General features: G+C 37.9%; 1 long non-coding RNA gene across 1 annotated transcript in view; it reads left to right on the top strand.

Annotated features, from left to right (window-relative positions):
• Positions 1-24,677, top strand: part of LOC141727163 (uncharacterized) — a 54,530-nt gene extending 29,853 nt beyond the window's left edge. The window contains exons 7-10 of the long non-coding RNA XR_012578212.1: positions 13,099-13,143; positions 21,690-21,988; positions 23,890-24,046; positions 24,165-24,677. This is a non-coding gene — a long non-coding RNA (uncharacterized LOC141727163). The remainder of the gene's footprint in view (positions 1-13,098; positions 13,144-21,689; positions 21,989-23,889; positions 24,047-24,164) is intronic.
• Positions 24,678-25,502: the final 825 nt, after the last annotated feature.

Below are 25,502 nucleotides of genomic sequence, written 5' to 3'. Positions count from 1 at the left end.
CCTCTTAATGTGACCCTAGGGGTGAGAATACCAACTGGTTTTCTGTTTGCAGCTGAATATGTTGTTTTACTGTTATGAAAACACAGAAAGGTCTTGCCTTGCTATCAGACTCCTTATCTCACATTGTCAAATCCAGAGAAACAGTCCTACAACCTCCACCAGACCGAGCTGAGCACTGAACACTGGGTTCCTGAGTGTTCTTGCGTCCTCAAGTACTACTGAAGTTTTTGCAGTCCAAAGGTGTTCACTGCCTTAAGTGTCCAAGAGCAAAGAAAGCTCTTTCTACCAATATAAGTGTATCAGCTAAATTCAGTTGTGAATGATATTTAATAATTCCAGAGTCCCTTTACTCTTGTTTCATAATTCGTCACATTACTTTATTACTGTTTGCAAAAGTAACAAAAGATATTGCAACAAGGATTCATTTGGGCAAATTAAACCTGCAGAGGGATTTCAAATACAGTTTTTTGTTCTCTGAGATCAGGCATCAGCAGCCTGTGGAATTATTTCTGACATTTAATCCATCATACACTCAGAATGACTAAACAAGCTGGTGATGGTCTCTTCCTGCTCAAAGAAAAACTTTCACAGAACCTACCCAACTTATAAGTGTCAGGAAATTGTGCTTGGAAAGGTCAGAGAAAAAAGAAAATTCTTCTACAAATGAAAGGCAGAAATCTTATCATGTGTCAATAACACGCATTGGGAGGTCTGTTCATATACAGACCTTTAGCTGGTGTAAATTGGAATGACATAACTGGTGTATGTTGTACATTGATTTACTTCAGTCCTGGAATTTTCACACAGGAATGTCTAGATCCACAGCTGTCCAAATCTGGACCTGGTCTTCTAAAAGTAAACCATAAAATTGGTAGTAGGTAGAATGTAAGGTGGACTGCTTCTTTTCCTCTTATTTGTTAGAAAAAGTAAATTCTGAAGCATGTGTTTTCAGCGTAACCTATTGCTCTCTGCAATTTTCAGTCTTATCTTGAATTTCTGAGCACATATTTTAGTGGCCTAAGGTTTTGCTTCAACCAGCTGCTTCCAGGCCAAACATGGTCAAACTAGATTAACTATATTATGTAAATACTATAGCATCAGTGAAAAAAACTATGGGCTACCACATAATTAGAGGATAATAACTTTTCAAATTGTATTAATTATTTTTTTCCTAATGCACCTCAAACAGGTTTCCCATTCTGGACAGAACTTCAAGTATTTTTTCAATTACAGGAGGTTTCCCTCCTGGCTCCTTCCCTCCCCTTCTTTAAAAATGAATATAATGTGCTTTGATGTAACATGGTGTCACAGTGAAATCTACAATCATACCTAAACTTACAGGAAAGGTAAAATCACCAAAAGGGAGATTTTAGAAACATAAATGCATAATCAGATAAATGACAACAAAGTTTTGAAAAGCATTACAGAGGGGTAATATAAGATATTGGTGGTGTGCTTCTTACCTCGTTTTCTATCAGCTGGGGAGAGTTACTCACATGTTTGAAGCTGGGTCTAGTTTCTCTGAAATCAGATGCCTTATTCCCAAGACTCCACTACACAGTGCCAGCACAAACACACATCAGCAGCTGCACAGCACTTTAAAGAGTTAGCAAGGACCTATCAAGCATTTCCTCAATTTCAGATCTTTGCCCCTTATTTTCACTGAGCAAATCTGAAGTTGGGGGAACCAAAGTCAAAGAAAGCAAACAAGCATTTTGGAAGTCTGAGTATCTCATCTAAGGAGTGAAATTCACCTACTGCTTAACCTTGTAGGTAAGAAGTACTGTTGTGAAGAATGATTCCTTTTCCACAAATAAATTTTAAAAAGTGCTTGGATCTTCACTGATGAAAACAGTGAATGCTGATGCACTGAGCTAGTGTCAGCCTTACTTCTGTCAGGGACAAGTGCAATTCTGGTTGCTTCTGCACTTGTAAAACTATGTGCAAGCTGATTTCACCTCTGGTGGAGTCCCCTTAGAATTAGTAGGGCTGGCCAGTGGGCAAGTTAGGTAGAATGAAGTGAAGGAATAAGCTAAATTTGAAATTCAGAGATTGCTTCCAAAATTAACTTATTAGCTTCTTTCTGTTATAGTTGTTGTTACTGAGCCTAGATTTATGCTGTTTTCTAGTGCGTGAAATACAAGCTACTGTAGACAGATATTGACATTTTGTACAAACATGTGCACACTCATTCTGTGGCCTGAACTTGACAAACATTAACAAGCTTCTCATACAATAAGCAATAATGTAACCATGAGCCACCTTTGCTTTAAAGGTGTTGGTGTGGCTGAATTTTGTTAATAATACGTGTTTGACGCCAGCAAAGCAAAAAGCCATCACAATAAAAAGGCAGGAAATTCTCAAGCAGATCTCATACAACTCATCTCATACAACTGTATGAGAAAAATCAGTCTTTGCTGTTTACCCACAAGTTGTCTTTTGGCTTGTATGGTATTAGTTAATGCCAAAAGAAGTGCTACACTGAATAATCTGAGAAAAAAAGGAAAAAAAAAGAAACCCAAACCCATACAGGTACAATTTATCATAATGAGGAAGTCAGAAAGTTTCAGAGCAACATCTTGATGTTTTAGAATTTTCTAATATTTCAGCTCCTTAAGCTCCATCCTTCCTTGCATTTTCCTATCCGAATATAAAAAAAAAGTCTGAAATGAACAAGAGAGAGCTTCTCATATATGCAGGTAGATATGTCTATGTTGTGGATGTAGGATTTTGTAAATTTTGATAGAACACATGGCAGTTTCCTACAGCTGTCACTGAAAGCAAAGCTGCAGGACTGTGGATGAAGAACCTTTACCCTTTGCTTCCTTTCCTTCATCCTCGAAGCAGTGAGATTTATCCTAGGTGAGCATCCAGGGTGAATCTCCCTACTTGTCTCCTGCTGGCAGAGGTGGCCAATGTTGCTGTGAGATAGATCACTTGAACTCTGCCACTGATTTTCATCTATCCTCCTTCATTAATGTATGTGTAGGTGTACACAATCATTTAGGTGTCTCCCATACTAAAATTTCAGGAAATTGTGCCTCAGTAGGAACAAGCACTTTCCCACAAGCAATTTATTAATTTTGCTGAGTGTAAGGCTTGTGAGCAGGTCCATGAGCAGTTCTGAACCCAAGCCTATAATCACCTTTATACGTGTCTTTTCCATCTTTGTCTTTGACATGTTTAATTTCTCTGAGAGCATTTTTTTTTTTGAGCTGAGACAGAAAGTAAGAGGAAAACAAAGCTGGGTGGGATGGCTTTGAAATACCAATGCCAGGCTTTGCATAAAGTGTTATTTTAGACATTCACCCAAAACATCAGAGGATCAGCCCTAATCTCTGAGTCACTGATAAAACTCCATCAGTGCAGGAAACAGCACTGAATGTTTTTGGAGAGATGGGGCTGGATGTCAGCTTGAGGGAGACATGTATAGATTTGAATTGCTGCAGAACAGAGACAGGCATCATCTCAGGGCTAAGGATTTCCCAAGATGCTTTAAAAGTAGGTTACTTTATTTATTTTTTATCCCTCTAGAATTTTTTTGAAAATCTGGTTCTGCTTCTGAAACATTCACAAGCAAAGAATTATGGAAGATATCTGCAACAGAGTTCTTTGGAGCAGATAGCTTTTTAAATGAATGACTTACTTAAAATTTCTTTTCTGCCTGGAAAAAGAGAAATTATTTTTTCAGTCTTGATATTGGAGCCATAGCATCTAATGTGTGGCTCCTATATGGTGGCAACAACTTTTTTGATTTACACAAGCAGACACAAATAGCCTGGAATAAAGAAATCTTGAATAACAGATGAAAGTTTGTCACTTTGGTTTCCAAAGTGGCTCTGAAGATAATGAGAAAATACAGCAGCAAAAAACCAGTCCACTTCCCATACTGATCACATAGTTAGGATGTGAACCTATATACCAGACTTAGCATCACTTTCTTGCACAAGGATGGAAGCTCAAAAAGGATCTGTTCTTCATTGCTTCATGGTGACCCTTGAAGCTCCATTGCCTACATGAAGCAAAACGCAGCATAGAAGTTAGGCCATCCCTTGTTTTATATTTCTCAAACTGCTCTCTAGCTCTAAACTGTTAACAATTGCAAATTTTGAACAAGGTTAACTGCTGAAAAAAATGAGAGAAGGCACCTACAACATACTGCATTTGTCTTGCCCAGCAAAAGAAATCTCTTTTAAAGAAAAAGGAGTTGGTTGGGTACCCAAACTGAAATGAAGACGCTGACTAAGCTGTACTATTCCTTTTTTTCCAATATATCCATTTAGGTAAATAAATACTTCCAGATGACAGGAACTACCTTTTAGACAGTCAAACTTGGGCGAGTTGAATCCTAAACATCTTTTACAGCTAGATATTTCAATGAACAGTATAAAACAGAAGTCCTCGTAAAACAAAAATAAACACTTAAAATATTTTATAAAATCTATAAGGGTATGCAACTGATTAGATGTCTTCAGTGCTAAAATTTCAGTAGTACCTGGTAGTACCCATGCATTTCCCAAAAGACATGAAGTTTCAAAAGACGGTGATATAATTTCATGTATGACAGTGGCTGAGAGAGACAGCACAAGGCCTGGGCTGCAGATAGTATCTTCATCCTGTGTCTCTGAATAGCCTTAAAAGAATAAGGCTAGGTGTACTAAGAACTCTAAGGAGAGATATTAGGCTGGGCTTGATATCCTAAAGTTTCTCTTAAGAGAGATATTACTCTCACTAGGATTCTTTCTAGATTCTTTTGTGTTTCTGGTTTGTGGTCAAAGGTTAATAAATGTATGTTCAAATTTACTTTTGCCACATGCATGTGCATTATGGAGTGAAAACCTGACTATTTCTACACATCAAGTTACACAACACTGCAAGGGTCAGTTATGGCAAAATCAGGCAAAATTGAGGCCCTGATAGTGACAAGTGCAAATTTGATTTGACGCAAACTGGGAAGATTTCCAAGTAAAATCTGTAAATTTCTTCATTGGACATCATATCCTTTGTCTCCAGCTTCCAAAGTCATAAATGCCTCAAATCAACATGCTACCAAAAGGTATATGGAAAGGTAAGTATTCAAGCTGTGTTGCTAAAACTATGCTTTTCTTTCAAGAAAGGTTAGCCCTTACCTGAAAGTCTGTTGTGTGATGCAATCACAAAGACCAACAACCAGCACCATACACAGAATTTAGAGTAAACTTCTCTTTCACCTGCCCTGAGGCTCAGCTGGTGGTTTGCACTCTACACATCTGTTGACATCAACAAGGCCAACAGAAAAGTATGTTAGTGATTGCAAGTTCTGCTTTGATTAATTGACTCTATAGTTTGCCTCTTTGAAGTGGGAAAAAAGAAGACTATGTAATTAACGTACTTTCAAAGAAGTATATCTTAATCAAGCATAAATAATTTTCTAGATTGAATCATTACAACCTCTTCCTATACTAGCATATACTACTGTCTTAGATACTACTATCTTAGCTCAAATTTGTTTTCAGTAAGAAGGTATTGAAGTATTGACCTAAAATAAGTTGTGGTAGGGCTTGTTTTTGTGTTGTGCATCATGGAAAGTACTGTGCCTCCTCCATCAGAACAACATACAACAAAGGCTACATGCCACAAAGTACTGAGTTCCTGAGTACCCTGGCTTTCTAAGTTAATAAATTACCACTAGTAACTCACTGAATATTTAGACAGAGTTGCATGCAACTCACAAATGTCCAACTATTTTTTAAATTTAGCTTTTGAAATAACAGATCAGACAAAAAGACAATAAAAATTTTTAAAATGATAACTTATATAATAAGTTATATTAACTTATATAATGTTATATATATTATATAACTTATGTAAAAAGTTTTATTATATTATAGTAAGTTATTATAATATTATATAACTTATACAATAAGTTTTTATTATATTATAATAATATAATTTGATGCTTCATATAGCTATATGAGGCATCAAATTACATTTAAATACATCCTTAGAACTGTGTGGTCTTGCCTTATTCTTATCAGTGTATAATTTTACCCCATAAGAACATAATGTTCCTTATTATGGCTATAAGACTATGCTATTCACACCAATTTTCATGTATGACAGATTCCAGCTCTGATACCACAGTGACTACTCATTTTGTGCTGATAATCACCCTCTCATCCCATGGCTGCAAAGAGAAACACAGAAGGGTCACAAGACCCTGTAATAATAATGTACAATTTACATATATTCACATTCTAGCATTGAAGCAGAAACATTGTGTTCTGCTTCCTTAATTTGCCATTTGCTTGGTGAAAACCTTAAACATCAATTGTAGATCAGTATTATTTCTCAGGCTATTGCCAACTTTTTTTTTTAATCTTTCTTGCCAAGATAATTTGTGCAGACCCTCCAATGCCCAATATTAGGTACATGTGATACAATATAATACATAGAGATATGTGTAGACAACATGTTGGCAAAGTATTTGAAGTGATATTCTGCAAAAACAATGAGTACTTTCCTCATTATGCTCATTTTTGATTGTACTAATGCAATTGCTGGTGCATGCCCTTCGTATTCAGGCTCTTAGGACATCTTCATTTGTTAGGACATAGCTCTGCCATACATATCCATCTACTGATTTTCCACTACTCTTTAAAAGATCTTGTCTCTACCCTTGGTTGAATGCAAGAGTTCAACGAAATGTGCAGATATTTTTCAGAGGCTAGGTAGAGTGGGGTTAATGTTTTGGGATTAATGTTTAATGGGATTAATGAATGTACATGGGCTCTTATTTGAATATATACACATATACACCATAAATATGCAGACAATGAAGAGATCCTCAAAAGAAAAGGACATACTTTCCATAGCACTGAGAAATAAGACATTGACATTAGGGCTATCTCTTCTGTAGTATATACAGACATAGGGGGGGCATCTACAGTATAAAACAGAGAAAATCATTGCTTTACATTCCAGTTTAATGATCTTCCACCCACACACTGAAAATGGGGATGCATCCTCTCTCCACCTGAAACTAGCTACCTGAAAGATTGGCAGCTGCCTGCAGAACAGGTACACCTTGCATTTAGTACCAGGTGGGCAAGGTTTTAATCATGGCTGTGGTGATAAAAAGCCTGGGAAGGCTTACATTTCATGCCCTGACCTAGACAAACACAACACCACACAACATCTTTGCTGCAACCCAGATTGCAACCCATCGGATTCAACTTTCCCTGCACACAGAATTACAACAAGTTGGAAGAGGCCACAGTGGGGCAACTGGTCCTACCTCCCTACTCAAGCAGGGTCCTCCTGGAACAAATGGCACAGGATTGTATCCAGATTGTTGTGGAATATCTCCAGTGAGGGAGACTTAATGTCCTCTCTGGGCAATCTGTTCCAGTGTGTTGTCACCTTATAGCAGAGAAGTTCTTCCAAATATTTAGGTGTCACTTTGTGTGCATGAGTTTCTGTCTATTGCCTCTTGTTTTATTGATTTGCACCACTGAGAAGAGCCCAGATCCATTCTCTTGATTCCCTTACTTTAGATATCTATACACATCTATGGCATCCCCTCTCAGTCATCTCTTCTAATGCCCCACCTCCCTCAGTCTTATGTCATACGACACATCCTCCAGACCCTTGGCCAACTCAGTAGCTCTCTGCTGGACCTGCCCCAGCAGCTCCATGTCTCTCTTGTACTCAGGGGCCCAGAACTGCTCACAGTACTCCAAATGAGGTGGTACCATGGCTAAACAGAGAGGCAGGATCACCTCCCTGGACCTGCTGGCAGTGCTCCTCCTAGTACATTCCAGCATTCCTTTGGCCTTCTTGGCCACAAGGGCACACTGCTGCTTCATGTACAGCTAGCTGTCCAACAGGATCTCTGGGTTCTTCTCCTCAGAGCTGCTTCCCAGCAGGTCAGCCTGTGCTGGTGCCTGGGGTTATCCCTCCTCAGATGCAGGACCCTGCATTTACCCTTTTTGAATTTCAGAAGGTTCTTCTCTGCCCACCTGCCCAGTCTGTGACAGTCCTTCTGAGGGGCTGCACAACTCTCTGAGGCATCGGAGACTTCCCCCAGCTTTGTATCATCTGCAGACTTGCTGAGGAGGCATTTCCCCTTCATCCAAGTCATTGACAAGTTAAACAGTGCTGAACCCAGCACAGAACCCCGGGGCACACAGGGAGTGACAGGCCTCCAACTAAACTCCGTACCACCAATCACAAACTTCTGGAATCTGACTCAGGAATCTGACTCTGGAATCTGGACTCAGCCAGTTCTCAACCCAGCCGAAGTGTCCATTCATCCACCCTATACTTGAGTTTTCTAATAAAGATGCTATGAGAGACAGCCTTACAAAAGTCAGGGCAGACAATATCCACTGCTCTCTCCTCATCTGTCTGGGTAATTTTTTCATTGTAGTAGGCAATCAAGTTGGTCAAGCATGATTTGCCTTTAGTGAATCCTTGCTGACTTCTGATCATATTTATGTCTTCCATGTTGGTAGACATGGCCTCCAGAATAAAGCACTCCATCTTCTTTCCAGGAATTGAGGTGACGCTGACTTGATGGTAGACCCCTTTCTTGCTCTTTTTGAAGACTAGAATGATGTTTGTTTACTTCAAGTCCTCAGGCACCTCTCCTGATCTCCATGACCTCTCAAAGATCATCATGAGAGGCCGATTTATGATGTCTGCCAGCTCTGTCAGCACTCATGGATGCATCCCATCATGGCCTGTGATGGACTTGTGGATGTGAAATTTATTTAGGTGCTCTCTGACACAGTCCTCCTTCAGTGAAGGAAGGTCTTCCTCCTGACATTCATACACTCTGGTCTCCTGGCTTAGAGATCCCTGGGGGCTGATATTATTGGTGAAGACAGATGCAAAGAAGACATTGAATAACTCTGCCTTCTCTGTGTCCTCTGTTACCAGAGTGCCCTCCATTTACTAATAGTTATCCTTTGTTTTCCATTTATTATTTATATATTTGAAAAAGCCCTTTTGGCCATCCCTGGTTAGATTAAATACTAGATGGACTTTGGTATTTCCAGACTTCTAGATTCAATGCAGCAGAGAAAGAGGAGTCCCTGCACATACTCCTTGCACTGTACAGTCACAAACATAACTTGTTTACATGCTTCTGTGTCTTGATACATTGCTGAGTTTGGCCTATTAGAAACCTTGGGTTAATGCTTCCCCATCATCACAGCAAACTTCCATTCTGGGTTTACCTAAAAAGAGGAAAAGAAATTAAATTGATTTCAAAATCCCTCTTAATTATTGACACAAGAGGACAAAAAGTTGTCCTCCAGATTCCTGGAAACTGGTGTAAAATGTCAAAGGTAGAGTTCCTCTCCAGTAAGTTATTCTCAGTAAATTTGGTCTGTTCGTTACACACATACATATATAGATCTGTCTTTATATATGCTTTCTCCTGTGAAAGCATTCTGGCTACTTAACAGGCATGTGGGATCCTGCATAAATTATGATGATTCTATATGATTCAAACTATAAAATACAAAATTACATCCCATTTTCAACATGTGAATACAGAGATTATATAGAATGTGAAAGATCAAACTGGAAATTCTTCATTCTCATCTGTTAGGTTTTTTTTTAATTCCACAGTCCCATTGGTTTCAACTGGGCTGAGTAAGGTCTCACATAAGACCTCACATAAGACATTCTGGCCTTGTTTTAAAACCACATCAAGTCTCTAATCTTGCAGTCTGATCTGTGCAAAGACAGTCATATTACGCCAGTGGGCTGTTTTTCTGATGTGGGAAGACATTTCATGGATCAAGGCCATAACAGTTAACTACCCAAACAAGAACATGACAAAGCTTCACTGCAGCATTTATTCTAATGTTTTTGAGGTTATATTAACTTTTAACTTCAGAGATATGCAGTTTCAAAAAGCACTTTCCAAAAAGTGTAATATTCTTGAAGCATTCTTACATCTTTAAGATGACAAACATCACACAAATGTTAGAGAATGGCAGTGTAGCCACTTCTGTAAGTCTGAAGCAGAAAAATAGCAATGCCTGCCGAAAAGGTGGTCCTTCCAGGACACCCATTCCTCCTGCTGAATTTTTGCATATTTCTTTTCCTGATGTTTTATACTGACATTTCCAATTTGCTTGTGAGCAATATGGGTATGTGTCTTGGTTTGAAAGGACAGGTGTCTGCTAAGGAAGGCAGGAATGTCTCTTGAAATGGAAAATGTAAACCCCCTCCATCCAAATGATTATAATTTTGAAATTAAGGGGAGGTTTCAGGCAAAGACATAGGAGTAGGAATAACAGTTATTTATTAGGAAAAATAAAACTGCAGGAAAAATAAAAATATAAAACATCACTGACAGAGTAAAAAATCTGACTTGACACCCTGTGGATCAGGGTGCAGTCTGATTAAATGGTGGCTGCAGTCCTCCTGGAGTGACAGCTGTGGTTCTGTTGGAGCAGTGATCCTGTAGAAGGGTGTAGTTTTCCTCTGAAGGTCCAGTGGTGATGTAGGTGGGCCTGATCTTCTTCTGGGAATCCAGTGTAAAAGAAAGCTGCTCCCCTGGGAATCCAGAGGGAAAAGGCTGCTTGTGGTGTTCCAAATCTCAGATTCTATCCAGGTAGGAATGTTTAACTCCTCCCCCTGAGTGGACCATCTCCCAACGGGTTGATATAATTTTATCAGTCATGCAGTGACACTCAATGGCCCATGGACAGAAGGTATCTCCCCTGAGGAGGATGGGTTGTGGAAGAGATAAAGAAAACTGCCCCACCTGGTTTTAACCAGTGGCCCAAATAACAGAAGATAACTGCCCCACCTCTAACACATGGCAATAGAATGCACAGCCCCAGCCACATCTTGCATTTCCAGCCTAAGACAAAATGAAAGTTCAACCAGCCACCCAAAAAGTTTAACACACCACTAGACAGAAGTGATATTTCTGTGACAGTGAAACAGAGGTACCTGCCTATTTTACACAGCTTTATAGTGCCCATCTGCTTTCACTGCTATCTATTTCAATATTAATAGTGATCAGAAATATGAGTACTCTCAACAGGGTACTTTTCATAAACTTTCACTGGACTCTGATGGGCATATTCACATCTCTGCAGCACTTCAATGTGTTTTCTCTTTACTGATATACCAGACATTTTACTCCTTTAGTGAATGGCATACAGATAGATGGATGCACCCACTTGAACCATGTTGTATCAGTGTGCAGTCAGGTGTGCATTACAAGTAGAAAAAACTGGGCTTGACATGAATAAAAATGTCCTATCATACTGTATATGAATTGACTTGAATGACTTTATCTGACCATTGTTTTTTCATGGTATGAACACCACTGTAAGATTTGTTGGTAACCAACTGTTAAGCTCATATCATGAAGTTCCTATGCATCCATAGTTTCAGTTTTTAAATATATCTTCCCTGAGTAAAAGAAAAAATGGTGAAGGACTCAGAAGAAAAACTTTGCCTTTGGGCTTCAGAGTCTCTTAACTAGTAAAATAACACAGGTGGGCTACATCTACAGCTGCTTGTCAATGTTAGAGTAGGACTGCATTGTCTCAGATCTATGAAGAATTGAATTCTTTCTGCATCTCCGTAGCTCATGAAAAGTCATATTGCTGCCCACAAAGGTGCAAAGGTTGAATAAAATTTCATTTCAGACAGTGTGAATCCAATCCATCACCTGATTTTGGATTGCCATTTTGATAATTACCAGGAACTGCATAATGGCTTGAAGGGCACCCCAGTAGGATTTCTCCTTGCTGGAGAGGAGAGCTGCAGAGGTTAATCAAAACCAGTACAGCCCTTCTTATCTTTTACTGCTTCTGCTCACCTCCCATTCAGCATCTGTCTAATCTGTGCATATTCAGTACAGTATTCCCTGTCTGTGCACTCAGAATGATCCGAATACAGCTGTCAACATCTCGATCAAGGCACAGCTCTAATTAGCTTTCTCTGTTGTAGCTGAAGGAAACATACTTGGAAAGTTGCTCCATGCCATATTTCAACTACCAACAGTAGCTGGTTCTGTTGAAACTTCTGTTATGTTTAAAAAAGGATATATTTCTAGGTAATTACAAGCTTTCACTTAAGAAACACTTTTGAAGCATAGGTAAAGACCAAAAGGCTTTGCCCAAAATGTAAAGGCATGAAAGCAAAGATGAGAGAAATTTAAATACTTAAATATAGGAGCTTAAAATGGAAACTGGTGCTCCTCTTTAACCACGGTTATTTTCTGTACTAATCTACCTGTCTCTATGAAACACACAAAGGCGGACTTGTTTTTGCAGCCAGACAAGCAGATGTCTTTAACAAAATAATTATGTTAATAGTAATATAACAACAACAACAGCAACAACAACAAAACAGCAACACAACAACAACAACAACAACAACAACAACAATAATATTGCCAGAAAAATTAATGCCACTGAGTACCAGAAATATGCAAAACAAATAAGTGCCAGGATCAGGAACACTGAAATGTAAATATTCAATTAACAATAGCAGAAATGATGTGGGGCATGATATGCAAATGATGAGTGCCTCAGACCAAGAATTCTCAATAGCAAAGCCAATAAGTAATTTGTTAAAAACAACCCACATGACTGTTTTTCAGCTCATGAGGAAATCCATGTTGAAGATGTTTGCTGTTTTAACATCAAAACCAAACATGTTCCATAATGCAAGCATTAAGAAGATGTATAACCCACACAGTATTCACAGCTAGGAAAATGATAAGAAGGAGAGATGCTTGAGGAGAAAAAACTTGCAAACCAGAGGTTTTTGCACTGACCACAGCACCCTATGTCCCACATGCTAATTTCTCAAGCAAACCTCTCGCCAACTGAAATTTTTTCTTGAACTGTAAAATTCATGGGATGTGCTTGGCTTGCATCAAGAACACAGTGGTTTATTCTTGCATCAAGAACACAGTGGTTTATTCCCCACACAAACAGCTCTGTCTAGCTTGGCTAGATATAAAGAGAAAGACTACTTCACTAATTATTTATACAAACATAGCTGCATTCTGGAAGATTCATAGGAACTGGAAATTGGTTTACTTCTGATTCTTACTGGTCTTTTGATTTTCAGGGCTGTCGACTACTGAAAACCATCTAGACCTTCATCCACAGAAAGGTAATCCACAAGTGATTTTTCTCCCCCGAGAGCACTCATACTGCTATTACTGATAGTAATAATAATCATAAAGTATTTATATAAAGCACAGTCTTTACTTGTACAAAGAATTCGTCTTCCAACCTGTCCAATTTTTAGAGTACTTGCATGAGTAAGGAGTACATCAACCTTGCTGCAGATGTTTGCACTGTGAGAAGAATATTCTTACATGTCCAGAATTGCATTACACTTACGTGTCCTGGCAAAGAGTGGCTTTTTCAAACCAAAATGACTACTTTTATGACTCAAGTGGAACTTATTCATAAGTGCTTTCAGATTCAAGTCAACTGTTTTTTACATTATGCACCTCCCTCTTTTCCCTTTTCTAACCACTGGTAGACCAAGCAGTTGAAATACTGAAACAAGCTTAGCAAGGGGAGTGAGAGGAAAAATATTTTATTGGTGCTTTGCAGGCTGTCATCCACATCCTCTCACTTGTTCATGAAATGCAGCCACAATAGGGAACATGTGAAAGAAGTTCCCAGCAGTTTAAAGCAAAGCTTCAATGGAAGGGGGTGAGAGAAGAAAGAATAGTGCAGCCAGTGGAAAAAGAACTATAATTTTGGACAGGCAGAATACTGAGGCACTGTAGCCATCTAGCACTGTAAACCAAACCTTACCCTATTTTAAGAACATTTGAAAGGTTTGTGGGACTGGTTTACCATCTGAGATTAGCATTCCACTTGTGCAAAGTACCATGGAATTTTAATGAATAGAAGTAGCCAGATTTTCTGCTCTCTTCCTGAGATCTCTGTGTTTGCTAATTTAGAGACACATTTCACATTTCACCATTTCAGTGGTGCATTTGTACTAGCACCATACTGAGGCAATGGTTAAAAAACCTGATGCTGAGAAAAGTGGTATCTGTGAATCTTATGTAGTCCTAGATACACACATAAATGTGTCCACACCTTAGATAATGAGATATTAAAATACTACAATGAACACAAAGATTTAAGAGGCCAGTCCACAGTCCACTTTGCTGTTGTGAGGAGTTTCTGGATTTAAAATAATGGAAAAAAAAAGATATTATTTAAATTTCTGTTCTAAATGCATGACTATTTTTCCTTAGGAAATGACTCTCTAGGACCTGATTATCTCTGCACTTGTTTTTGTCAAACAGAGTTACTATATTGAAATAGCACTTCAGGTCCTTTATGGTGGGTTCTCAAGGGGAGTTAAGTATTTAACTCATTTTGGTGAAACCAAACAGCCATTTTCCCAGGACTCTATCTTAGCTAGTCCTTGTCTTTATTACAGGTTTTCTGAATTATTTTTGCCTTTAAAATATTTGTGTAGAGTTGCAGGGACCCACCAGCAGCAAAAAATGAGAGGAGCTGGATAGGGAACTTCCTGGTATCATAATGACCATCCAAAAACCTTGATCTAGGCTGAGAATCAAGATGCTTGACCCAAATCTAAAATTTTGTGTAAGTCATTTATTTGCCTTTAAGAAGATTGTTCAAAAATTTTGTTTTTAGCCTTGAGATAAGGCATTGTGCGATGTGTAGGAGATGGTTTGGGACAAAGTTTTAAGCCTTTTATTGACATTTGCGTTGGAAAAAAATTAGGTAGCTGTCTGTAAAAAATCTGGTGACACAGTCCTGAAAATCTGGCTGCATTCTTTTTGTTAATCAAAACCATACAGTAGTATGCAATGTAGTCTTTTTTATTTCAATAGCATGAAATATTTTGGATATTAGCTGCTTCTTTAAATGACTATAAATTTCAACAAATACCAAGAAAGACAACAGCTTCAAACAAAAGTGGAAACACCTCACTGCAACACCCAAGGCTTCCCAGAGCATTTAATCCAACATTTCTGGAGGTTAACTGCACTCTCTAGTGCAGTTTCTGGAGCTATAAAAATCTGTTCATTGTCACTTAATGTCACAGGTTAGAGTAAATGCTTAATTTTAATATTTGTGTTTTTGTTGTAATATAAAAGTCACATAAAAATTGTTATAAACTGCTGGAGCACAGTCAAGTTTTGGTAAAAATCAGGTTAGATGACATATTCTCTTCATATGGGTGTGCACCCATCACTGGAAGCAGCTGCTTGGCCTTGAACAAGGTAAAAGAAGAGGCTGATAGGAGGCAATTCCTGTGAGGGGGTATAGTGATTTTTATTATGTCAATGTCCTCCCTTACATAATGGGTCAGGTGTGAAAACTCCACTCCAGGAGAGTGCAGGAGGTTCAAACTAGCCTGAAGGTATTAATGCCTTTTGATGGACCATAACTGACTCAACTGTGCTGACAGGAGAGGCATCTGTAATATCTTAAACAATCAAAGGCTCTTGAAGTGTTCCATAATCCACATCGTTGCATCATTCAGTGTGAAACTTCCCACCCCTGAGGAGGTGCCTGGGCATTCCCACCTGACCATAAGTGAATACAAACACAGTAGATTCTGATGTTTTGTGGGCTCTCCCCACTCCTAACAGATCAAGCCAGTGACCATCACTTTGACCAACAGACATCAAAATGGCAACAACAAAGTCACCTTTCAGCATCCATCAGGTGGCAACTCTATACCTTTCTAGTTTCCTTTCCCCATTATTTTCTATTTCTGCCTCACATTTATGTTAAATAAAAATCCATTCTCTTGACTTTGGCATATGGTCTTGTTTGCAATAACCAGATTTTAACACTATATATTACCTTTTAAGTAAATTACTCTGTTGTTTCTCCTCATGACTCTATCCCCCCCCAAACTGTATCAGCTGAGTTTTTCATTATTATTTACCAAATAAGAATAAAGCAAAATGAAAAATCAAGAGCAAAGTTCACATGCAAAGATTATAATCTTCTGCAGAGCTCTCCGTATGTGAGCATATTGAAGATAGCATTCTTATTGACATAGGGGTTGCTAATTTTTGTGATGCTTTCTTAGTTAGTAAAGTCAGTAGCAGTAAAGCCTTGGACTTGACAGCAAGAAGTCAGCATTTGAATCTTTAATTTTGTGGCTATAAACAGCCACATCATGTTTCCAGCAAAAACAATGGTGTTGTTTTCAGCACTGCTCTGCCAAGGAAGCCTGCTTTTTATTTTCTTCTTGTATATACAATTAAAACCATTCCAATCACAGAACTCTGCTCCGCATTCACTTCTGAAACAGAGCATGAGGGATGTCACTCAGAAGTGAAAACCCTGCCCTTCCTTGGGCCAAATAACGAAAGAAAGAGTAGCAGTGCAGCATTACTCATTGGACTTCTAATAAAATTTTGAATTACTTGACTAATTACTAATACTTACCCCAGTGTGAAATAAAAAAGGAGACATCTTGTCATAAGCAGTCTTTTTTCCTTCTGTGTGGGAAAGATGGAAGTATTACCTTTGTCCCAGTTTTGGCCAGGACCTGGAGGTTATTCTATACCACCTCACAGAATTGCTGGGGCCAGGGGGAAATGACTCTCTGACTTCCAAGAAGGGCGCAGTTTCTGATTGAAAAGAAGTGGTAGCATTGTCTACCATTGTTCATTTCCTTGGAGTCCTTGGTGAGAATTCTTGCAAGAGAATCACCCTCTATTTACATGCTTTTTTCCCCCCAATATTGTTGTTTTTACTGCCCGTTTTCTTATCTCGTTGCTGTTTGCAATAAACTGTTCTTATCTGAACCAGTGATCTTCACCTTTTGTGCCTCCAACTCCATCCTGCTGGAGCAGGAGTGAACTGATGACATATGGTTTAGGAGAGTCTTGGTGAGAGCAATGAATTAGGGAGTACCATTCCTAAACCATGACAACCTCTCATGAAGCACATGATAAGGAGCTGCATGCTTGGAGTATAGGCAAGTTCTCTTCTTGCTGTAGAGGATTTCCACCAGTGCCTGTGTTCTTGTTGAGTAATAATGAGATACCATAATGAAACTGTAGAAGATGTATGTCAGATGGTTCTCCAATAACATTAGGGAAAAAAAAACCCCAGCTGATATATGGGATATTGAAGGAAGATTAAGTTGTTAATGCATATTAGTATATTCTTAATTTCCTTTTAATTGAAAAAGACATATTGACTTTAATTAAAATCATTTCACAGGAACTGTCAATTAGCACATGTCAAACTAGTTAATTCAGAACAGAATTCTTTTAATTAGGGTCTGCTTTCCTTTAACTGTGGGGCCAATGAAATCAGCCTTTCCCTATCAAGAATTTACATATCTCAAAGAAATACAATGCAAATCTCTAAAAACTCTTATCTATTATTAGAAGCCCATATGGATAACATTAAAATGATGGAGCTGGCATTGTTCATGCCACAGACATCAGAATTTCCTTTATGACTGTTTGAAAAAAAAAGAAAAAGAAAAAGGTGGCTTTGAAGAAAGACTATTTTAAATACACAGATTTATCTACATTAAAGAGACTACAAAATTTATGACATAGATGCTCACATTTAAATTATTTAATATGTCTGCTTAAATAAATGGGCCTACTCAAGTGTGTTGTGTGTTCTGTGAGCCAAAGACACATAAAGCATTTTCAAAGCATGCAGCATGCAGTTCTTCCCTTAAATGAACTATAATCAAAAGGAGAAAAGAGAATAGATTTTTTTTTTTTGGACAATACCATATTGTTAACTTCCACTGCATGTGAAGATTTAACAGTGATTGCGAATCCAGTGGCTGTGAACATCAGTGTGCTAATGTCATCTCAGTTATCAAATAGTATATAGTCTTTGTCTTGACTTTCACATACCCTCTGAATATATCTGTAGCTTTCTGATGGGTCTCCGCCTCTTGGCTGATGTACTGCTGTAAAGACCTTCTCCATGGTTTCTGGGAACCTCCATGTGTGACATCTGTAATGTCCTTTCAGGAGTAAGAACAGCTGACAAAAATATAACAAATCATAAAAGGAATAATTGCAAAACCTAGACTTAGTCTAATCATACAGGGTTTAGCCACTGTTTTACTGACCTCTGTCAACATTGGATTACAGAGATTAGTGAAAGGAATACTTAATAACTGAACTGTGGATTCTAAAGAGGATTATCTGGTAAGATATTTCATGTATCCTGATGGTTTGTTGAATGTATTAGGAACCTGATTATGGGCCTGACTAACTCAACCATAAAAGAAGAATCATTCCCCAAAATCAAGTGTAACTTAAAATTTAATTTGTCCTAGAAGTACACTTTACCTAGGATCCTATCCATACCAATTTTCCCCCAGGGAAACTCTCTAGTAGGGGTGGGTGTAGAGCTGTAGGAGTGCCATGTGTTAAAATCTGTGTTAAAGTTTCTATAAAACCTTGAAAATGGGATGAACTTTAACTAGATGATCTGCAAAACCAAAATATTGTGCCCTAGTTCTTCAGTTCAAGCAAGGGGCTGCATAGCGATGTTACTTCACTGCCTAGTCTCCTGTGTAAAGTGTACCCTGAGTATAACTAATAACTATGGCTCTACTTTTAAATGTGACTGTAAATGTGATTGGTAACATAAGACCCTAATATTTATTCATTAATCCCATTGCAGTCCATATTATATCTGTGCTTATCAATTTAAATGCTTACTGTAATTTAGAACCCATTCAGCTGAACTAAGTCACTTTGCCAGTGAATTGTGTATTTCAACTTCTTTTATGACATAGCAGAAACAGTGTTTTGCATTTTGATCCTCTTGCTCAATATATTATTTGCTTCAAAATGGCAATTAGCAATAACTTTTCTTTTAAAATCACTCCTACAGTGGCTGTGCTTAGGAAGTGTGGTTATGCCCACCACAAGGGTTGTAAAATTGTAGGTGACTGCCTATATTGCTCTGTTATACTGAACTTCAAGCTGTAAAAATATTTAAATAGTTGAAATGATAAGAAATTCCCAGATTATGGTGAAATTTTTAATCTTTGCAGTATTCCAGCCACATGGTTAATTATTGATGTAGCTCATACATAATGGCAGGGACAATGGAGAAAAAACTTTATGAAGGGAAAATAAGAAACCGAACCCTCATACAAAGCCAGTTAGAAAAGGAATTAAAAGCAGAAGATCCTCCCTGCAAAGATACCAAAGCACCTCTCAGCATAGCTTACTATGTGCCATGCTGTCAAAGCAGTGCAAAGTATTCTTTTTTTTTTTTTTCCAATTAATACTAAGGTGACTCATTGCTTAGCAGCAGCCCTAATATTTACACCCCTATGGATCTCATGACTTAGTAGCAAGCTTTGACTTCAATTAAACCTGTCACTTTCTGATAGCAAGAAATCATTACAGAACTTCAAAAGCACTTGAACTGCATCAAGATCTTCACAATTATCTATATAATATCTTTCTGCTTTTGTTGGCTCCTTGATCTTTTGTGGCAGCCCCAACCTCTCTGTCAACTTTGTTCTGTAAGAAGTTGAACCTTAAAGTATGCTATTAAAAATATATATGAAAATGCTGCAGTATACAATGGATTTCACCCAGTCTGACATTTTTATTGGAATAAATTCTTAATAAAAGTTGCTCATTTGAATCATGTACTGTTCATGTATTGTTCATGAATCAAAGAAAGAGCCATTTAAAAATTACTAGCATTACAGGAAAGTAATATCTTTTAAACAGATTATTTAAATTACCATAGCTCTGATTTCCAATCATTTCATCCACACAGCTATGGCAGAACTGTCCCAGAAAAGGGAGTAACTTTCTGATTGAACTCTTCTCTTGTTGGATTTAAGAAATATTTTAGAAGTGAGAATTTCTCAATTATGTATTTGTTCTTCAGAACAGGACCATAGAGGTCATAGGAACACAATCCTACAACCACGGATGAAAACACAAAGACTTTGGAGGATTCATTCCATCCTTACAATCACACTGAGTAGAAAAGATGATTTGTTCCGACCAGTGTGAAGATCACTTCCTCAGGAGTCTTTGGTGCCTGCAGCTTGCCTTGCCTGGCACTTCCTCCTATTCGAAGGAGGATTTTGAGTCACGACAGCTGTGCTCAGGTTAAACCATGATAGCAACTGGTTAGCAGCATCCAAAGATGGAGCCCCCACCCATCAAACTGCAAGAGCTCCTTGCTCAGTCTTCTAGACTGATGGTTTTTGTTTGCTATTGTTTTGAAACACAGCCCAGATTTTTTCAAAAAACACTGTCTTTTGGACAACTGTCTTCTGCTAACTATTTTTGAAGAAATCAATCTTTGTGTTAAGCAATGAAAGTGGCATGGTCAAAAAACAATGCTAAGGCACCTAATACATGCCTAATTATTTGCAATGTTGTTTATTAGCTGTAAACAAGGACAGTCAGATGGCTGTCCCCTCAATTTGAGCAAGGGAGCTATGAACCATCAGCAGTTCACTGATCATAGATGAAGAGCTGCTGGCTTTGCTCCCACTGTGAGCACATTCTATCAGGTCATATCTCCTCACACTACAGCAATATTACCTACTAATTTATTAAACAATTCTACAAGCATAACTAAAGCATTGGGGTTGTTAACAAATCTTTAAGATGGTTTCAAATCAGCACAGAGTATTTTGCAGTGAAGTCATGAAAATGTGCCAGCATGAACATATCTAATGATGAAAATGTTGCATGCAGATATCTGTTTCCCTATTATCCCATAAAATAATTGTGTATTTTTATTTATATGAGTAATTTTAGATACAAACATTTTACCAAAACCCCATTCATTTAGGAAATATATAAACACAATGAGCTTAATATAAGAAAGTGTTTTAGAACATATTTTAGTGATTATAAAATGAAAACAAATTAAAAAAAAATTTCCTAAACTACTTTTCTTACTTCCTCTTGATGAGAAAGAAATACAGGTTAACATCACATAATTTATCATGTGGCAGTAAAGTGAAATTTGTGCCTCACACCATGTATTCTTTACATGATGAAAAGGAGTATAATTTAATTTTTTTATTTGAAGGTTCTGTCTGGGCACATTGGCTACCAATTTTATTTTTATTGCAGTGCATGGATAGCTAAGTCACATATCCTTATGTTAATGCAGAGTACATAGAAAAGGAAAGGGAAAGTATAATTTTTGTTGTTGCTTTCGTCGTTTGAAATTTCCATAGTGTCTATGCACATTGGCTACCATTTCATTTTTACTGCACTGCACTGATGGCAATGTCACATATTATAAACACCAAGGTAGGAAAAAAAAAAGAAAACCAGATATTTTCCCCCTGCCTCTGCTATGCACATTGCTTGAAATTTTTGTATTGTGTGAATAGCTTTTCCAGAGGGTGGTGGATGTACTGAAAGATCTTGCCTCCATTGTAAAAGATCTTACCTCCATTGTAGAAGAAGTATAATGGTATATGTGTTTGTATTGCTCCATAAGAGAGTGGATAGAAAATATAGTGCTACTCACATTTCTTATCAGTGGGATACAAGTTGGTTCAATATCTAGGAACAGTTAACATAGAAACAGCCATTTCCCAGGAAAACTGGAATAATAACAGAATTTAATTTCCCCAAATCAGTATATTTTATTAAAGTGCTTATCCATGCATCCCAAAATAACTCCCATGTCCACCTCTCTGTCTTTTAGCTTCTAAGCAGAGAATGTGACACCGTCTTTAGCATATGTAGGGGTACTCTGTAGCTGTGGTGGACTCATCCCTCATCAACGACTTGTATAAACAACAATGAGCTGGATGGACTCGGTGCCCACCTGCATGGGGAGCACCAGACAGCTGCATGACTCGTCTCTTTTCCATGATGTGTCATTTTACAAGTTAGCACCAACAACAGGAAGGAGTACGGCCCTTGGATTAACTTTGGGAAAATTGTGCCTTATTATGGTGGATCTATTGTGAGCAATTGTCTCAGTTTTGGAGAGTGAAAGAGGTCAGTTTATTTTATTTTATAATTTATTATAAGAATTTGGGTATCACACACAACATTGCCTCTTTGTCCTTGACCTTTGGAGCAACTGTGTTGAGGTACTGAAAACTAATTTAAATTTTTTAGGAGCTACCCAAACAGAAATAGGGCTGCCAACAGGAGAAGTCAAGCTCCAGTACAGTCCTTCATCTACAGCTTGGGGAGTTCTACTAGTCTGAGATAGAAGACTCTATCTCAGGCTAGTGCATTGCAGCTTGCACCTTGCTCTTTAGGCAGAATACCACAAGCTGGTCAACAAAACTACAGAAAAGACTGGAAGGCATGTCTTTGAAGAGCAGCTGAGCACTCTGGGTTTATTCAGTTTGGAGAAAAGGGGGCTGAGGGGTGAACTCATTGCTGTCTACAACTTTCTGAGAAAGGGAAATGGAGAGGGAGGGGATCCAGCACAATCTGTGGGAATGGTTCAAACCTTTTTCAGGGAAGGCTGGAGCTTGCTATTAGGAAACATTTTTTTATTGAAAGGGTGGCCAAACATTGGGAATAGAGGGATGCCCCAAACCTGTCACTGTTTTAGAGACATTTAGGTTATGTGCTGAATAGCATGATTTAACTTGTTATTTAGGTAAGTAAGTTCAATCAAACCTGAAGTGGTGAGGCAAGTGGACTAGATAAGTGTTGTAGGTATCTTTCAGCTGAAATATTTGTCCTTCCCTCTCCTCAGGCCATAGAGGATGGTCTCAGACAATTTATCCAGCATTAGTAATGTCCCTTTCTTTTTTTTTGAACAATAGTTTGAATGAGAACCTTTTTGGAACATATGGCTTTGCCCCTGCATGGACAGACACAAAGCTATCCCCAAGTTTGTTCACACACTTGAAGAGCCTGTTAATAAGGTGGAATAAAACAGTTTCCAGGCTCTTCCACTCTTGCCAAAGAGTAGGACAATAAAGGAACTAGGCTGAGATTTGTGATGTACATGAACTAAACTGAATCTGGGAGGACAAGATAACCTTTGCCAACAGATCTTTAATGAATTCTGCATGGCATTAAATGGCTACAGATGTATGTAATAGATTTTGTGGCAGCTACATGACAATAAGACACCTGAAAACAGAAATATGTGACAACACAATGTACATTTTTAATGCATTTCCTTGTGTGGGTCTTGGAAAAGCCTCCTTCTCACCCACTGCAACAGGTTACTTGTGTGCAACAGCAGCAGCATTCCTTCTTCAAAATATCACGTATCATGAAAATCATAAAATAAATGCTGGACAGAGGAATCCCACAAGTCTTCTCATTCATGCTGAATTTGAGGTGTCATCTCCTGTACTGCTGCTGCTGCTCTTGCTTGGATGGTGTCTATGAAAATTGGCACCCTCAGTCATGTAACACAAGGGCAGAGGGGATGGCTTGCTTTCATAGAGACATTTGCAGTGTTGGGCACAACTTTGGATGATGCTGGTGTTCTTTTCCCTCCTGTAGCTCAAATGAGACTGAACGAGTGTGAAATATTATGTAGCAGGTGTTAGAGAGAGAGGGATAATGCAGCAGTTTTGAAAGAAGAGCTGGATGGAAATAAACAGCTAAAGTCTTGATCTGGAGAAGAAACCCAGAACTGTCCTTTCCTCATGAGATCCAGGAAAAACAGGGAGTGTGTATTGGGGGTTAGTACAAGGCAAATTTAAACTTGCTTCTAAAGGTCTCCATATGTTTTTATTTTTGTTTTCTATTTTCCTTTTGCTTGCACTGGAACTTTGTTTTATACTGGCACCTCCCAGAACATTTTTAAGTTATGAAAAACATACTTAGAGCTCCACAAATGAACTATGACATTTCCCGCCTCTCTAGGTTTTTATTAAGCTCAGTGGGACTAATTCTCTATTGTTCTGCACTTTGTGTAGGTCTTATGTGTCAAATGAGTGTGAAATGCTGGCTAAAACTACATACATATCTTTGACTGATTAGCCTTGAAATTTGGGATCACATACCAGAAATTTGTGTCCAAATCTTACATCTCCAATGTGGGCTGAGCTTCTTCAGATGGCAGGTGATATCAAGGTATTAATAAACCACTTTCTCTTCCATGATTATTTCTGTAACAAAATGCTGGTTAAATTTCTAATCTATATTGCATCACGCTATTCCCTGCTTGTTTTTTTTTGTTTTGTTTTGACAGCCACCACGAACACTGGCAGGAGGCTGACAATGGAAAGTAATAGCAGGAAAAATGGATTTTTCTCAACAGGTTGAATACACTGCCAAAATCCCTTTGCAATCCACCTGCAGTCTGCAGACTTGCTGTTACAGAGAAGCTGAAGCTAAATAACCAAAGGTGGACTTTATATGCTAAAAATAAAACAGCCCATAAGACAAAAAAACAGTTTTAAAATAATAATCAAACATAGTCATAATAGAAATGATTGATTTCTTTCTGTGATGAACTTTCTCAATGAAATATTACTCTTTCTCTGGAATAACTGTAATGGATGGTGATAGATGCTGGTGCTCAAATTTATTTTTTTTCTGTCAGAAACTCATCCTTAGGGCTTCTACTTAGCAGCCCTTTTGATATGTTATCAACTCACACCTCTCATCTCAGAGACTCTTCAAGGGAGTGGGTACTTCTTGAATAAAAACTTCTTCAGAACCTTCAAAATTTTCAGAATAAAATTATTATTACTTCTCCTAATTTGATCATTTGACCTGGTAGCTGAGATACGAAGAGTCCTCTTTCTTTACAAATAAGAAAAACCAAACACTATAGCTTATAAACATTATCACGGTCTGACAAAGTCAATTTCATATGCAGCCCAATATTGAATAGTAAGTGTCTTAGTAACAGCAGGAAAAGAGAATTTTTTGAATGCTGTGTTTATCAAGTCACCCACTTATCTTTCACTCAGGCAATACTACATTGAAAGGAAATTTCTGTGAATTGGAAAAATGAGGATTTGATGACATGCAGATAAACAATTTTCCTATTTTATAAACTTATGCACCAGTTAAAGTTTTTCACCAGATTAACTAAGTTTATTACAACCATTGTCTGATATTCTATACTGTTAAGTTATATTTAATACTTGTTACGAGATTAAGACGCAGAGGTATATCTAGTTTAAGGAAATATCTTCAAAATTCATTTGTAAGAGAGCTGTATTAAACCAAATATTCAGATTAATGGTGATGGGATCATTTAATGTCTAATATGTCTAACAGCAGAGAAGAAATCACTGACTAAGACAGTGGTGTTATCACTGTCTCTTTGCAATCACTTCCCCAAATGTTTATACATGTAAGCACTGACTAAAAATCACTTAAAATATTTAATCTGATGTTATTAGAGCTTTTGCTGGTTGTTTACTATGTTTGACCGGCTTATGTAAGTACTTTAAACTAGTGCATTTTCTGAAAATAAGTTGCAACAGGTGAGTTTAAAGGCTAGTTAAAAACATGTGTGTTGATTATAAAATGAACAGAATAATTTTAAATTATTTCAAAATTTATGTAAAAATGA

This window comes from Zonotrichia albicollis, chromosome Z, assembly GCF_047830755.1.
Source record: "Zonotrichia albicollis isolate bZonAlb1 chromosome Z, bZonAlb1.hap1, whole genome shotgun sequence".
Classification (NCBI taxonomy): domain Eukaryota; kingdom Metazoa; phylum Chordata; class Aves; order Passeriformes; family Passerellidae; genus Zonotrichia; species Zonotrichia albicollis.
The sequence above is the reverse complement of the archived record's forward strand: the minus strand, read 5'-3'. Positions and strand labels throughout refer to the sequence as shown.